We start from the raw sequence: 10,379 nt of genomic DNA on the forward strand, positions 1-10,379 counted from the left end.
ATAGGAAATATACTGAATCTGTAGGTTAATCTGGACAGTATTCCATTTTTAACAAGTTTCCTTGTCCATTAATATAAGGTGTCCTTTATTTCAAGTTTTCATTTACATAAATTATGCAAATTGTTATATATATCTTACTAATTATATTGAATTTATATATTTTTCTTGCAGTAATGTTTCAGAGGTGTCTTTTATTTCACTTTTTCATTTATATATTTTATGTTCATTGTTATATCTCACTAATTATATTGAATTTATATATTTTTCTTGAAGTAATTTTTCAGTTTCATTGAATTTTTTTTATAAGATTCCATTTTGGAAAAGTTTTAATTTCTACATGTATTTCTTAGCATTTTCTATGTATAAAAATTGTGTCATCCACAAATAGTGATCACTTCTACCTTTCCAATCTGGGTGCCTTTTGTTTCATTATCTTGCCTAATTACCTTGGTCAAGACTTCCAGTACAGTCTGATACAGGTATTAGAGGGAATATTCTTGTCTTGTTTCTGATCTTGGGGAAAAATTTTCATCTTTTTTTATTATGCTTGATGCTTTAGTCTTTAATTAAAGGTATTTTTTGTAGTTTTGTTATATGTTCCTGTTTTTTATCCAGTTTTATTTTTTTAATATGGGAGAGTATTGGATTTTTTTTAAATGATGCTTCTATATTACTGGAATTGATTATATGGTTATTTTCCATTTTTCTATTTAGATGGTATTTTTACATCATTCATTTACTTATTTTCTGGAATAAAATCCCATTTGACATGATAAATAATTCTGTTATATATAGTTCTATTTGGCGACTTGATGTTTTTTTTATTTATACTTATTAAAGTAATACTGCCCTATAAGAGTGTTAATGTTTTTTGTGTTAAAGATTCACAGTTGTTATCACACCATGCCAAAACACCAAAATGCCAATATCCCTCCACCACAGTCCATAGGTCCCTTTCATCTATTTCTCATCTATTTTATTTACCCTGCAATCTAAGGGTTTCTTTCCATGGACATTTTCCATTCTCTTGCCTTTTTATAATTTTTTTTATATCACATATCAGTGAGATTATTGGTCATTTGTTTTTTTTCCTTCTGACTTATTTTACTTAGCATGATACCTTCCAATACTGTATCTAGTAACCAAAAGGCAGAAGTTTATCTTTTTTATTTTTTGTAAGTGTTTTGATGAGAAGTCTTTTGCTTCATACATAAGCCATATTGGTAAGTAGTTTTCTTTCTTTTTGATACTTTGGTCTGATTTGGCAGAGGGATCTAACTATACAGCATGAAGTGGTGCACTTCTATACTATCTCTCTGATCATTAAATACAATTTTCTTGAATCACCATGAGATACAGAGTTAAGGATTGTTTATGACCAAGTTTTATGCAATGTTCCCATGATCATTCCTTCACCAGTATTTATTTCCTGACCCCAATTTTCTAAGTTCCCTCCCATTTTTCTCACCCCAGGTGGTGATAAATACTTTGCTTCTCTCTTTCTCTCTCCCTTAATTTTTCTTATTGAAGATTAACTTCATTACCCATTTTTCTAAACCTAGGTATTATCTCATTTCTCTACTCATAAAAATGTCATTGGCCTTTTCTCCTCACTATTTTATGTCTATCTTACTGTTGATTCATTCCCTTCATCAATACACATTCTCAGAGGCTGCCAAGAACCAAAAAACCAAGCAACATTCTGTTTGATCTCCCTTCAACTACCCTTCTGTTTTATGATCTGTCTTCAGTAACTACCTCCGTCTATAACCACCATGCTGTCTCAAATTCTTTTGAATTTTAAACTTTTTTTTTTGTTTGTTTCTTGGTTTTTGTGCCACACCCTATGACACTCAGGATTTACTCCTGGCTATGTTCTCAGAAATGGCTTTTGGCTGGGGGTCCATATAGGACGCTGGATTGAATCTCGGTCTGTCCTAGGCAAACGCCTTACCACTGCTCCACAGCTCCAACCCCGAATTTAAACTTTTTCTTTTATTTATTTATTTACTTATTTATTTATTGTTTTTTGGGCCACACCTAGCGGTGATCAGGGGTTACTCCTGGCTGTCTGCTCAGAAATAGCTCCTTGCAGGCACGGGGTACCATATGGGACACCAGAATTTGAAACAACCACCTTAGGTCCTGGATTGGCTGCTTGCAAGGCAGACACCGCTGTGCTATCTCTCCGGGCTGGAATTTAAACTTCTTAAACCATTCAACACGGAGCTTCCTCTCACTTCTCTACCTCTCACTGCCTCTCCTTTCCCAGCTCATGACTCTTGAGCATCAGCATCCCCACATCTGCACTTAAACTGCCTCCACAAATGTTACCAATGTATTTTCAGGTTCTATACTAGTCAGAAACTTTCAGTTAAAATTTTTTGTCTAATGTATTTTGTGTATTTATTAAGCAATGTTTTGTTGAAAATATATGGTATTTAAGTAGAACATATGCTGCATTAATTAATTAAAAATTAGTAACATTAATTTACAATGCTGCCATTTAGAATTACAAATTCACGCATTTTAGTGCTGGAGAAAGTACAGCGGATAAGATGTTTGCTTTGGAAAAAAAAAGATGTTTGCTTTGTATGTGGTCAACCCAGATTCAAGAACTGGTGTCCCATATGGTCCCCTGAACATTGCCAAGAATATTTCCTGAATGTAGAGTCAAGAGTAATCCCTAAGCATCATCATGTATGGCCTATACGCCCACCAAAAGAAAAGGACCAAGTTCACATGGCTCTTCAAAAAAATATGTCACCATACCATTTCTAGCACTAATGTACTACTTGTAGTCCTTCACCTCATTTATTGGGCTCTCTCTGTTCTTGGCTCCTATGTACTTTGTTTAGGTACTTTATTCCTGCCCTACGATCTAAAGGTTTATTTTTATTTATTTTTTATTTTTATTTGCTTTGAGAAATTTTCTTTTCTCCCTTGATCATTCTGTAGTATTTATGATTGCTGATCATTTCTTCCAGAAGCTTGAACTTCTTTGATATTTTAAAATACCATTTTATACTGATTTTCTTTCTGTCCTGTTCAATTAGACAACATTTCCTTTCCCCTCAGTTCTTAAAATATTATTCTCTAACTTTCTCGGCCTTAGTACTCTTGTATTCATAAATATAAAAATGTCTATGCTGTTGATGATCCTGAATTGACTTTGCTACCTCCTCTTGCTTTTAAAATCTAACCAGCATATCCTACTCTATCATCTTATTTGTCCCAGAAGCATTATTTTTCCATATTTGCTCTGTAAATTTTCTGTGGATAATGTATGTTCACTATGTTCTACACATACATATAGTCATAATGCTCTGATCTTCATCTTATTACTCAAGGAAACTATTTTTTGTCTGTATTATTTCAGAAAGATGGATTACTATTATCTTTCCTTTCAACTAATTGTAAGCTTTTCTTGAAATCATACCTACTCTCAAATTGTACGCACTGAGATAAGGGGCTACTCCTGACTCAGTTCTTGGAAGTTACTTGGTGGAGAGTGTGATGTTGGGTATTGAATTCCAACCATCTGCATGCCAGCCCCATGTGCAATTAATCTTGCCCCCATTTATAACTCAATGTTTCCCCCTCCCATTTACTAGGTCTTTAGTGAAAATTTTTAATTCTTATTAGAATAAATAACGTCTCCTAACTGCCTTTTCTTTTTCCCTCACCCTTCCTTTGTAGAGATCTAATAGAACTATAATTCTCACACTATTATTTATTTTAAACCCATTCAGAGATTTTTCTACTGTCTTATATTGATACATAATCTTTATTAATTTATTGGTCACTGTGTTCCTCTAGTCCAGAATATTCTCTATGTGTAGGTAATAGTTATATTGAGGACACACCTATTGAAGCATAAAAATGATCTCTTGAATTTGTCTTTATAATATTCAGTCCAATTTCCTTTTCTAAATCTAATAATCATCATCTAAGAATTTTAAAGGAAGGCTAATAGATAGTACAGTGGGTAGTGCTTTGATTTGAGTTAGATTCTGGAACCCCATATTGTTTCCCAAGTCCTGCCAGGAAGTGATTTCTGGGCACAGAGCAAAGCATAAGTAAGTCTTGAATAACACCTGCTGTTGCTCCAACTCAAAAAAATATATACAATTATTCTATAATTTTCTGGGAATATTTATTATACAATTTAAGTACTGAGGAATAATGTGGTCTATGTAAAATTATTTTGCCTCAAGAGCATCACAAAGTTTTCTTAAACCCTTCACGCCACTTTTGGCTAAAGAAATATGCCTATCCTCTGTCTTAGAGTCAGTTCCTCTGTTTGTGAATGATGACTGTTGTAGTGATTTAGTGAAGGGGAATTTGGAGAAGCAGGAATCTAACAGTTTAATATCAATAGCCTTTGCTTGTGATTTTCATGTTGATTTAACCTGGCCATTTGACTCTGAACGACTTCTCTAGAGGAGTAACCTTGTCTTCTAGTTTTTCCAACATAATTTCAAAAACTCTCTCTGGGTTAAGATATCATTGCTGTATTTTATGTTCACATGATTTCAGTCTTTCCAGTTATCTCTATGTTTCTTCCTAAGGAGTTGTCAACTCCCATGGTCCGTTTTTTATACCTTCTTAATTTTGTGGAGACACTTTGCCTCCCCATCCTTTCCATCTTATCCAAATCCTCCCTCAAATATTAGAGCACAGATTCCTCTGTCCCTCTCAACACAGATCACTTCAGTAGGTGAACTGCTTTCAGAGGACTCTAGACCTAAATTATACATTTGTCTCTTTGCCCAAGCACTCTGCCAAATTTTAGGGTACTTTGAACAAGCACAATCCTTTTTCTTTTAAATGGGATACATTTAAGGGACACTTATTACTGAGAATACAAAGTTTCTCCCAAGATCTCTTACAATATGAGCAATGTTACTTAAGAGATCCAAAAATCATTGAGTACCTTTAAATACAAATAGAGAATATTGTTGGTGATGGAGGCCGTATACTGTGGATGTTCATAATTCCACAGAATTGTGCTTACAGTGATTATAACAGCAAATTTTGTACTATATCTTACCTCACTCAGAAGAGAGGATGTTAAAATTTGAAACATGAAAGAGCTTGGACATAAGATTCTGCTGGTCCACAGGCTTCTCGTTGAGGCAGATGATAGCAGTATTCCTTCCTTGTAGGTTCTCTAATTGGTTTATCTTGGAGCTGTGTTTTCTCAGTGTGGGGTGAAGGAATGCACCCGCAGTCCCTCTCTAGGAGGGGAGGGAAGACATAATAGCATTTCTCCACAGGCACTGCATGTCCTACAATGCTGAGAGCTTATTTTCCTAGAGCTTCCTTTGATACTGCTGCCAATGAGATTGTTTTCTCCAGGTTGGGACCATTCTGACCTGAGGCTAGTCAGTAATCCCTGCGGGGAAATGAGTAGATCATCTACTGGGCTTGGGTCTTAATAGAATGTGCAATTTCAATATTTTTTGTTCTCTGCTTTGGGCAGAGAGAATTGGACTCAATTTCAGAATAAGCTCATCTTCTATGACATTTTTTTACATGAGTTTGTACTGATTTATTAAAGTACACAGTGGCACAAACTGTGATAAAAGACATGACAAAGTATGACTCTCATATTCCTTTGCCTATTTAGAGAAACATTCTCTAGCTTTAGAATTGGGAAGGCCAAAGACTTTCACAAAAATGCCGTTCTGATTTGTCTGTTTGTCTTTCATAATTGTCTTTATTTGTCTGTGCAGTTTATCTTACAGTCATTTGTACTGTAATTTAACACATAACTTTAACTTACACAGTGACATGTAAGATTCTTTGCTAAATTTGGAATTTAATTTCTAAAGAGGAATTTACTCTAATAAGTGATGCTGAGCTTCAGATTTTGATATGAAGGGGAATACCAGTATGAAATACCACTGTACTCCTTACACACTGAAGCCTTAATGTGCTTGTTCCTGTAAATATCAGATTTCAAAAGAGACCATTTATAGGGATAGGAATTAATTCCAAAAATACTTGGACAAAGCAAGTAAGGTCAGGACATCCCTAACCTGGATCCTTATAGGGATACAACTAACTCTCAATTTTTACTAGTCAATTTCAACACATGGCCTGTGCCCACTTGGACCCTAGCAGGTTCTAATAACACAAGGATGCTATCTTCTAATTTCAGATTAGAGATATTTAGATTGTGGAAAATGAAAAGCCAAGTAATAGGCACGAAGAATACCAGGGATCAGGATGAGAAGCTGCAAGTGCATGTCTTGCCTTAAAGTTTTATGAACTTATTCAGCTTAACCATCCTTCATTCTGCTGAAACTCTAGCCCAACTCATCCGGCCATTTGTAAAGAGCAGTTACTGAGAATCCTGCATGTGCTCTTTCAGCCAGCTGTATGTCATTTTTAGAATATGGCTTTAGTTCTCTATTTTGAGAAGGCATTTATTCCGTTTCCAGTTGGTCAGCGTTATTGAGAGACATTCAATTTATCAGAGGTTACTTATAGGGCAAGCTCAGTTAGGAGAAGGAAGCACCATCATTTTTAAAGAGCCAGGGATACTGTCCTTTCAAAGAGAAGCAAGTTCTTTTCCACTGGAGATACCTCCATGTTCTGCTGCTGTGCTAAATTACTGATTAAAAAAATAAAGAATTCCAACAAGAAATAAAATAGCAGAAGCAACATTTTCTTTTTATCTCAGATGTTGGTTTTGATATGTGGAAAGGGATATATTCATACTTTGAACATAAAACTAACATGATAAAATGAGTTAAATTTTTTACTCCATTAAAATTGGAATAAAATTTCTGTAGAGTAACATGAATTTTAATATACACACAATTTTATGAGCCTTTTGTTTTGTTTTTGTTTTGGGGGGCCACAATTGGTGACGCTAAGGGGTTACTCCTAGCTATACGCTCAGAAATCGCTCCTGGCTTGGGGGCCATATGGGATGCTGGGGGATCAAACTGCGGTCTGTCTTAGGCTAGTGTGGTCAAGGCAGATGCCTTACTGCTTGCGCTACCACTTCGGCCCCAATTTTATGAGCTTTAATAAATGTACATTCATGTACATGTCACTGGGAGTGATGGAGAAATCTCTGTGCTAATGATAAGAGGGTCTTTGCATCACTCCCAGGAAGTTTCTTTTTTCCTACTTCTATTCTCCCACTCCCTTGCTGACAAGCATTTTTTTTTCAGTTTATTTATTTTTAATATTTTTTATTTAAACACCTTAGTTACAAACATGATTGTGGTTGGATTTCAGTCATATCAGATTACACCCCCCATCACCAGTGTAACATACCCATCACCAATGACCTAAATATCCCTCCTCCCCTTCCCGCCCCTACCTGTACTCTAGACAGGCTTTCTATTTCCCTCATATATTCTCATTGTTAGGATAGTTCGCAATGTAGTTATTTCTCTAACTAAACTCATCACTCTTTGTGGTGAGCTTCATGAGGTCGGCTGTAAATGTTTTTGTAACCTTAGATTTGTTCTGTCTGTTCTAGAACTTCATATAAGAAATTTCATGTAGCATGTACCCTAGAATCTCTGGCTTTACGCCTGATGTAGTCTTCCAAAGATTCATCTATATTCATAAGTAGTTTAGAGCTCATGGATCTGAAGTTAATTTTCTCTCTAAATATAGGAAATTTCAACCATTATTTCTTTTTTTTTTTTTTTTTTTTTTTTTAGTTTTTGGGCCACACCCGTTTGACGCTCAGGGGTTACTCCTGGCTATGTGCTCAGAAATCGCCCCTGGCTTGGGGGGACCATATGGGACGCCGGGGGATCGAACCGCGGTCCTTCCTTGGCTAGCGCTTGCAAGGCAGACACCTTACCTCCAGCGCCACCTACCCGGCCCCAACCATTATTTCTTTAAGTGTATTTTTATTCTATTTTCTCTCTCCTTTCCTTTTGTAACAGCAATTGCATGTGGTTAATAACTTGTTATTGTCCTTCATATTTCTGAAGCTCTGCTCACTTTTTCCAATTTCTTTTTTTTCTTTTTCCAACAGAAGAGGATTCTATTGAAATGTCTTCAAATTCACTAAACTTTTGTTCTCTAATGTTCTCTTATATTCATTTAGTGAATAAAATTTCAGATGTAATTTTTATTTCTAGGCATTTTTCTTAGTTTTTAAATGATTTTTATTTCTCAATTGAGATTACAGACTTTAACCATATTTCTCACAGTCTTTTAGTCTTAGTTGGCTAATTCCAACATGTGGCCTTTCAAGTCCACTTTTTCTATGGACAGCCATGTTCCTCCTAGATTATGGTCATCAGTATCCAACATTGGGTGGAGAGTGTGGGTGGCTGGTTTTTAAATAAGGATTCTGGAGGCCTAGGGTTATTCATAACTGGGCTAGCAGCTCAAAGTGAGGGTCCAAGATTACAGTGCTGGTTGGATCCTGCCATGACAAAGTGCTTGAGGGTTTCTAGAGCTGGACCTAACAATGCTTGGGGGACCAGGTGGTGCCAGTATCAGCTGCATGCAAGGCATGTACCTTACACTGACTATTTTTATCTGGCCAATTTTTACCCATATCATAATAGGTAGAAATATTTGTATTGTATTTGTATTGTACACACAAAATTCTATAACACACTACGGAGACTAAATTAACTTCTGCCTATGATGGTTGATTGCTTAATAGAAGGTTCACTTACTGTCCTCTTTTTGGACTTTGTTCTTTGTTTTAATGCTTTGCAAGAGTCTGAAAAGCCCTTAATGTCTAGGCCAAGATTGTAGGACTCAAATCCCCACTTGGCAACCTTAGAGGTTTGTAGCAAATCAATCTTTCTCAGCTCTTTTCAAACTTCTAGTTTCTTCAGAGTTCCTTGAAATCAGTTTTGATTATGCATAGTTTAGCCAAGAATTTATAGAGAATTCTTTGATAATTTTGAGAGGGACATCTCAATTGTTTTTTCCTAGATTTCTCCACTCAAATTCCAGCTACGCTGTGAGTTTCACTGACTTCTCACCCAAAAACTTGTACTTTCTGTCTTGAGGATCATTTGTCAGGCAGTACCTTTCAACAATCATGGAAATACTGTTCTCACCCAACAAATGCAGTTTTGTTGCTTTTGAATTTTTCTAGTTTCTTCCTATTTATAGTTGCTCCCTGGAGCCTCCAAGAGTTTTTTATTTTTAATTTGTTATGGAAAACAATGGTTATCTTCAGAGGCTTAGTCAAAATAAACCACTTTACCAGTGTTGAAAGGAGTTTCAAAATGTTTTGTATTGTACAAAATGAAGTATGAAATTTAGGAAATGAGCTGATAAATATTTACAAATATGTTTTCTTTTCTCTCTGAATCTTATATTTTTTCCCCTGGGAGATTTATATTCAGTACTTTTATTATTTTTTTTGCTTTTGTTTTTGTTTTTGGGTCACACCCAGCAGTGCTCAGAGGTTACTCCTGGCTCCATGCTCAGAAATCGCTCCTGGCAGGCATAGGGGACCATAGGGGACGCTGGGATTTGAACCGATGACCTTCTGCATGAAAGGCAAACGCCTTACCTCCATGCTATCTCTCCAGCCCTTCAGTACTTTTATTTCCCCACATGTCTCAGACTTTTGAACTGGAAAAACTTTTTCTGCCTGGATTCCTAGATTTTTCATGGCACTTTCCTTGATTATGTATTTTTCATATCACATCGTGATGATCCATTTATTTGTTTAGAATAATGGGGGCTTGTAGGCCTTTATCTGATATTATAGATAACTCAGTAAGCACTTAGCACATAAATGCATTGATGAATAAGTGAATGCAAGGACTAACCAAGAGATAAATGTTTGGAGTGGAAATTTGAATGATTCTTGTGAAATTTCCATGGGGGCAAGGCTGGGGATATGGCTTATATGGGAATATATTCTGTTCATAGGGCCCAAAGGAAGGCCCTGGTGGATCCAAGCAACGCTTGGCAGCAAATAGCTACGTTTGAGCTGAAGACCATCTCCCTGCCCAGCATAACTAGGTGTGGCTTCCCTCAACAAAAAACAACAACAACAACAACTTTGATTTGGGGGAGATGTTTAAATATCTTAACTTTGTTATGTTATCATTATGTGCCTCCAGGCATTTGATGGGGTCACACCTAGAATTCTCTATAATACTCTATATTAGATGCTGAGGGCTTTCTCCTGGCTCTATATACAGGGATCACCCCTGGCAGTACTTAGGGGATTTTAAGGGTCTCATGGGGATTAAATCCAGGCAGTTGAGTGCAAGGCAAATGCCCTATCCATTGTACTATCTCTTGGTTCTATTATCTGCTCTATTATCTCTTTGTATTCAGTCACTTTAAAATTAAATTGAAACAATATTACTAGAATCCAAGTATTATACTAAAAATTATGTAATTTTACACAACTG

The sequence above is a fragment of the Suncus etruscus genome, chromosome 3 (genome assembly GCF_024139225.1).
Source record: "Suncus etruscus isolate mSunEtr1 chromosome 3, mSunEtr1.pri.cur, whole genome shotgun sequence".
Taxonomy (NCBI): domain Eukaryota; kingdom Metazoa; phylum Chordata; class Mammalia; order Eulipotyphla; family Soricidae; genus Suncus; species Suncus etruscus.